We start from the raw sequence: 6,000 nt of genomic DNA, 5'->3' as shown, positions 1-6,000 counted from the left end.
ATAGCACTTCCCTTCTCATCTTTAACATGGTATAAACATTTATGCAAATTGAGAATATCTTTAATAATCAAATATTTATATAACATCTGCTGAGACAACAACCAACTAAGACTTTCTGAGGTAAAACTATTTCAAATCCTGAGAGGTCCAGAACTCTGAGGCCGCATTTGGGGAGTGATTTATTTGGGAGGCACTGGCGGGGCTGGAGGGGGTGCAGGCTGTCCGTGGCTGATGACAAGCCTATGGAGTGGAGGTGAGTTCACATGCATGGGTTACACACCAAGGGTACATAAAGATGGACTTTCCTGGTGGCACCGTGGATAAGAATCCACCTGCCGATGCAGGAGACACGGGTTCAATCCCTGGTCTGGGAAGATTCCACATGTGGTGGAACAACTCAGCCCGTGCGCCCTAACTGCTGAGCCTGCGTTCCAGAGCCCGTGCTCCCAACAAGAGGGGCCACCGCAGTGAGAGAGACCCAGGCGCTGCAACCAGAGAAAGTCCATGTGCAGCAATACAGACCCAGTGCAGCTAAAAAATAAATAAATCCATAGTTTTTAAAAAAAGAGTCTTAAAAAGGAGGTGGGGATAAGTTAAGACCAGGACAGAGCTACCCAGGGGTTGATTATGCAGAGGGATCTGTGTAGTCCTGTGCGGGCTTCTAAATTCTTGGGAGCGATGCCGTCCACAGCAGTTAAGGCAGGAGGCAGGAACCTCGCACTCCTCAAATAAGATCACATTACAGTTTTCAGGGGTTAGAACTTCAATTTTTTTGGGGTGGGGGAGGGGGAGACACAATTCAACCTACAACACCCCGCTGGACCAGCTATATGGGAAACATCTTTCTTCCAGTGATACCTGAGTCAAAGACTCAGGTCTCCATCTAAAATGGGTTCTCTTGTCCCTGATACACTAGGGGAGGAAAGTGACCCCCAAACTCCAAAGCTTCAGTGGTTCTCCATTGTGCTGACTTCCAGCTGGGGGCCAGAAGTCATCTTTGGGGGCAGATGATTCTTTTGATTTGGGAAAAATACATTGATTGCCCCTTTGTGCAAAGTAAAACAAACACCCGTACTGAAAAAGGGTGCGTGTGTGCTAAGTCACTTCAGTCGTGTCCGACTCTGCGACCCTATGCCCGCCAGGCTCCTCTGTCCATGGGAGTCTCCAGACAAGAACACTGGAGTGGGTTGCCATGCTCTCCTGCAGGGGATCCTCCTGACCCAGGGATTGAATCCACGTCTCTTGTCTCCTGCATTGGCAGGCGGGTTCTTTACCACTAGTGCCACCTGGGAAGCCCCCTGAAAAGAGTGGCTCAAGATAAAAGGACTTCTGTGATAGTGTAAAAATCTGTCTTCGCCAACCTGCAAATTGCTTCTGGGGGAAGTGGAGGAGCCTGGATTCTAGGTAGAGCAAAGATGGTTCCAAGTGCCTTCCTCTGCTTGGGGTGGAGGTGGGAGAAGTGGGTGTGAGGGAGTGGGTGGGAGCTACAGGCCATGCAGTGTGGAGCCAGACTGGGGGCCAAGGGAGAGGTCACCCTAATGATACAGGGTGCTGGAGCTGGCAGTGTGGACTTGCAGTAGATGAGGGCAAACTCAGGATGTATTCTAAGCTGGTTGTGCAGAATTCTGGAAGCAGACAATCCATATGCATCCTATAGAGAGCTAACTTTAAAAATCAACCATTTCCTACAAGAGAAATGAGAGCAGTCCAAGGTTACCATTGTTCTAATTTTGGTTTCGGTTTTCCCCAGAGCCCAGGAATCTTCACATCCTTTTCAAAACAACATTAAGGAAGTTGAAAGTTTCCTTTTAATGAAAATATAACCTCATGTGTATGTTTAAAAATACCCCTTGAGCACAGGATCAATTGCTAGCCTACTTACTGCTTCAGTATTGAAGATGTTGGCTGTAAAGTTTTAATTACATAATAAGAGGGAAAAAGCCATAATTTAAGAGTGCAATTACCCAGAAGAATTTATCTCATTATTAACTTCTTTGGATAGATCTAAAGCTCACAGAAGCCTTGCTTTTAGGAAACAAAACAAACTGCCCAACTGCATTTGGAGTCAGTTTGTGGACAATATCAAGTGCTGGTGAGGAAGATGGAGGCAATTGGCTCTCGTACTTTGCTGTATTGCAAACATACACTTATCAGACAGTCCAGCAATCCTACTCCTGGGTATTTACTCAAGAGAAATGAAAACTGTGTCCCCACAAAAACGTGTATGTGAAGATTTACAGCAGTTTTATTCATAATTACCCCAAACTGTAAATACCCCAAATGTCACTCAACTGGTAAATGGATGAGCAAACTATATTCATGCAAAAGAATATTCAGTTCAGTTCAGTCACTCAGTCATGTCTGACTCTTCGCGACCCCATGAATCGCAGCACACCAGGCCTCCCTGTCCATCACCAACTCCTGGAGTTTACTCAAACTCATGTCCATTGAGTCGGTGATGCCATCCAGCCATCTCATCCTCTGCCGTCCCCTTCTCCTCCTGCCCCCAATCCCTCCCAGCATCAGTCTTTTCCAGTGAGTCAACTCAAAATATTCAAAAGAATATTACTCAGCAATAAAAAGGAACAAACCATTGACACAAGCAGAAAGGGGCACCTTGCTAAGTGAAAGAGGCCAGACTCCAATAGCCACACGCTGAACTCCATTCACTGTGGAAAAGGCACCGCTCTAGGGTCTGTGGGGCCAGGGCTGCTGAAAGGGGAGTGGCGTGATTCACTATGAAGGACCAACAGGGAATTCTGCAAAGATGGAAATGCTCGGTCTTCATTATGGTGGAGCTACACAACTACATGTGTTTTGTGCTAAATCACTTCAGTCCTGTCTGACCCTTTGAAACCCCATGGACCATAGCCTGCCAGGGTCCTCTGTCCATGGGATTTCCCAGGCAATCCCTGGAGTGGCTTGCCACGGCCTCTTCCAGGGGATCTTCCCCATCCAGGGATCAAACACACATCTCAATGCATGGGCAGTCAGGTTCTTTAGTATACTGCAAGCGCCACCTGCGGAGAAGGCAATGGCACCCCACTCCAGTGCTCTTGCCTGGAAAACCCCATGGACGGAGGAGCCTGGTGGGCTGCTGTCCAGGGGGTCTCGAAGAGTTGGACACGACTGGGCGACTTCACTTTCACTTTTCACTTTTTTTTTTGCCATTTTTCTCAAAAAATTTTTTTGCGGGCAAACTATTCTTCATAGACATGCTTTTTATGTTAACATGTAATCAATTTAATTATTTTAAATAAATAACTTTTTGAAAATTGTTTTGACATCTAAAATGGCATAATGATAGATACAAGCCACACAAACAAAACCTCTTGATAGTCTCAAAAAGTTTTAAAAGTTTCAAGAGCTTCTAAGACCAAAAAATTGGAACACTTTTCACTACAATTATTATCAACAGTATTTTAAAGATAAGTTAAGCAGTTTACCAAATTTCTATTCTTAAACTTCAAATTCTATGCACTTTCCATTACAATAGAAGATCAGAAGAAAATACCTATTTTATACTTATAGTGTTTTTAGTTTGGGGGGAATACACATTTTTAACATGTTCCCAGGTGATACTGATGCCCCTAAATTTAGAGGACCACCATTAAAGCAAATAAACCATCTGAAGGGTTTTAGGAAGGACAGTTAGGGTTCTTAAAAGGCCAGGTGCCTTCACCTCTCTGGGACTTAATTTTTCACACCTGTAAATCTGTACAACGAAGGTGTCTCTAACGTTTTTCTGGCTATCAGTTTGGGTTTCACGCATTCTCTCTGCCCAAGAGCAACTGAAGAGTTACATCTTTCTGATGAGGGGTCAGGGGTAATCTAAAGTCATAAAGAACAGCATGTTACTCTTCAGCACAGAAGCCTTCAAATGCCTTTCCATTGCTTTTCAAATAAAAGTCAAAACTCTCATCTTGGCTCACAGACCCTACAAAATCTGGCCAGTTTAAGTTCCTGGTCTCATCTTCCTCTTTTTGCTCCACTCACAGTGGCCCTTTGCCTTCTTAAGCCAGCTTATGTTTCCACAAGGCCTTTGCAGTTGCTATTCCTTCTGCTCCTAACACTCTTCAGCAGCTCTTCATAAGATTTGCCCCTCGCTTTGTTCCATCACTTTGTTCTGCTTGATTTTCTTTAAAGCACTCACTACCATCTTAGATAACCGTGTTTTCTTGTAAACTTGTTTACGGTCGGTTTCCTCCACTAAGCTGTTAACTATTTGAGCACAAAGCCACAGTCTCTCGTAAACCAGTGTCCCGAAGTGTCTGGCAGGTAGGTGGAACTCAGTAAATATAGGCTGGCCGAATGCCTGCAGCAGCCCAAGCCAGGCTCGCAAAACGGCCACAGATACGTCCTGGGGTGGAGCGGACTTGACGCGCGGCGGTCCGGCGGCATGTCGGTCAGCAGGAAGATCTGGGCCGCTCTGTCCAGCCTGGCCCGGCAGTGGACCTTGGAGGACGAGGAGGAACAGGAGCGAGAACGCCGGCGGCGACACCGGAACCTGAGCTTCACCACGGACGACGAGGACCTGCCAGCCCCCGAGAGACTGCTGAGCGTGGAGGAAGCAGAGGGGCCCCAGCCACCGGCCCCAGACCCCAGAGATGAGGAGGATGTCTGGGCTGTCCTGAGGATGCGGCAGGAGAGGAGGCAGAGGCGCCGGGAGGCTCCAGTCCCGGAGCCGCCGGAGGCCAGGCAGCCGCCCCCCGCGCCCGAGGAGCAGGTGTAGTCGCCGTCCGGCCGGAGACTGAGCCCTGAGCGCGGCTCCGCGGAGGAGGCGGGCCTGGCGGGCAGGGCGCCTGCTGGCTCCGAGAAGCCGTCTGCTGCGAAGACACTTGAGCCTGAAGGGAGCCTGGACCCTGAGATCCCCAGCCCCAGTAAACGCTCCGTGTCCCAGAAGATCGCTGTGCTGGAGAGAGCCGTCTCAGGAAAGAGGGCGGTTCCAGACAAAGCCAGCATCTCGGAGAAGAGAATGGTGTCTGAGAAAGCCACCGTCTTCAAGAAGACCCCGGCCCCCGAGATGCAGCCGGCCCCAGGAAGGGCCATGACCCCAGCGTGGCCCCAGGCCCAGGAGCACCCAGCCTCATCGGAGCGCCCGTCCAGCCCAGGGGGGGCAGCGGGGCCCTGGACCTGTGAAGGAGCCCGAGTCCTCAGCGGGGCCTCTGCCCTGGGATGGCGGCCTCCTGCCCGTCACTCTGCAGGTGAGGACCCCAAGCACGGATGCTGAGGCCGAGGTCCCCTCGCCAACATGGGCCTCGCCCACCTTCAGCAGTGCCCTGCAGCGCTCCAGCCCCCCCCCCCCTCCTTCCGGATGAGCCCCTGGAGAGACAGCTCAGAGGTGGCCTTAACCCGCAGTGCCAGCGTGAGGCTCCCGGCCAGCTCCGTCAAATTAGGCCCGAAGCTGGAGCGATACCACTCGGCCATACGGAGATCAGAGTCCGTCAAGTGTGCAAGCCCCCCGCGCTGAGTTCCTCGTGGCTCCCGTGGATGTCGCCAGCAAGCGCCACCTCTTCGAGAAAGAGCTGGTGGGCCAGAGCCGAGAGGGCCCAGCCTCCGGCCGCAAGAAGAACTTGCAGCTCTCAAGGGTGGTGACGTCGCAGCTCAACCTGTGGATCCGCAGGACCCAGGAGTCAGCACAGCAGGGCCGGCAGAACCAGGAGCCCCCGCTGGGTGCCGAGGTGTGAGGAGCCAGTCTCAGGCCAGCAGCCGCGCCAGTTGCCTTTCCCACCCGCTTTCCGCCCTGGACCCGGAGGACGCTGGCCGGCATCCTCCCCGCCCCTCTGGGGCAGGCGTGCCCCGCGCCTTGTCCGGCTGTGGGCACTGCGCGTCTGCACGCAGCCTCGCCACCCTGTCCACGCGGACTCCTCTTCCTCCTCCTCCGGGGCCGGCGGGTCGCACGGGTGTCTCCGTGCACCTGTCTCAGGCTGGCCGCCTACCAGGCTGGAGGAGCCGCACTGACCCCTCCCAGGCCCTGCCTCGCTGCCCTTCATGCCCCAC

General features: G+C 51.7%; 1 pseudogene; it reads left to right on the top strand.

Annotated features, from left to right (window-relative positions):
• The first annotated feature begins 3,117 nt into the window (after positions 1-3,117).
• LOC122425856 lies at positions 3,118-5,720 on the top strand (annotated as a pseudogene).
• The last annotated feature ends 280 nt before the right edge of the window (positions 5,721-6,000 follow it).

Source organism: Cervus canadensis, chromosome 23 (assembly GCF_019320065.1).
Source record: "Cervus canadensis isolate Bull #8, Minnesota chromosome 23, ASM1932006v1, whole genome shotgun sequence".
In the NCBI taxonomy this organism is placed as follows: Eukaryota; Metazoa; Chordata; class Mammalia; order Artiodactyla; family Cervidae; genus Cervus; species Cervus canadensis.
Note: the sequence above shows the minus strand (reverse complement) of the source record. Positions and strands in the feature narration are given on the sequence as shown.